Genomic DNA, 446 nt, shown 5'->3' on the forward strand with positions numbered 1-446 from the left:
ATTAGATTAGATTACTTACAGTGTGGAAACAGGCCCTTCGGCCCAACAAGTCCACACCGACCCGCCGAAGCGCAACCCACCCATACCTTTACCCCTTTAACCTAACACTACGGGCAATTCAGCATGGCCAATTCACCTGAACCGCACATCTTTGGACTGTGGGAGGAAACCGGAGCACCCGGAGGAAACCCACGCAGACACGGGGAGAATGTGCAAACTCCACACAGTCAGTCGCCTGAGTCGGGAATTGAACCCGGGTCTACAGGCGCTGTGAGGCAGCAGTGCTAACCACTGGGCCACCGTGCCGAGAAACAAAGGAGGGAGCGCTCAAGCAGTCCTGCACTTGCCGAAACCCGGGATTGAACCAGGGACCTTTAGATCTTCAGTCTAACGCTCTCCCAACTGAGCTATTTCGGCAGCTGCTATTTATGGAGCTGAAAATGTGT

At 54.3% G+C, this 446-nt stretch overlaps 1 non-coding gene across 1 annotated transcript; it reads right to left on the minus strand.

Moving 5' to 3' along the window:
* Positions 1 to 344: 344 nt before the first annotated feature.
* trnaf-gaa lies at positions 345 to 417 on the minus strand. Its single transcript has one exon. It is a non-coding gene; the product is annotated as a tRNA-Phe (tRNA).
* Between the last annotated feature and the right edge of the window lie 29 nt (positions 418 to 446).

Source organism: Chiloscyllium plagiosum, unplaced genomic scaffold (assembly GCF_004010195.1).
Source record: "Chiloscyllium plagiosum isolate BGI_BamShark_2017 unplaced genomic scaffold, ASM401019v2 scaf_70256, whole genome shotgun sequence".
Classification (NCBI taxonomy): domain Eukaryota; kingdom Metazoa; phylum Chordata; class Chondrichthyes; order Orectolobiformes; family Hemiscylliidae; genus Chiloscyllium; species Chiloscyllium plagiosum.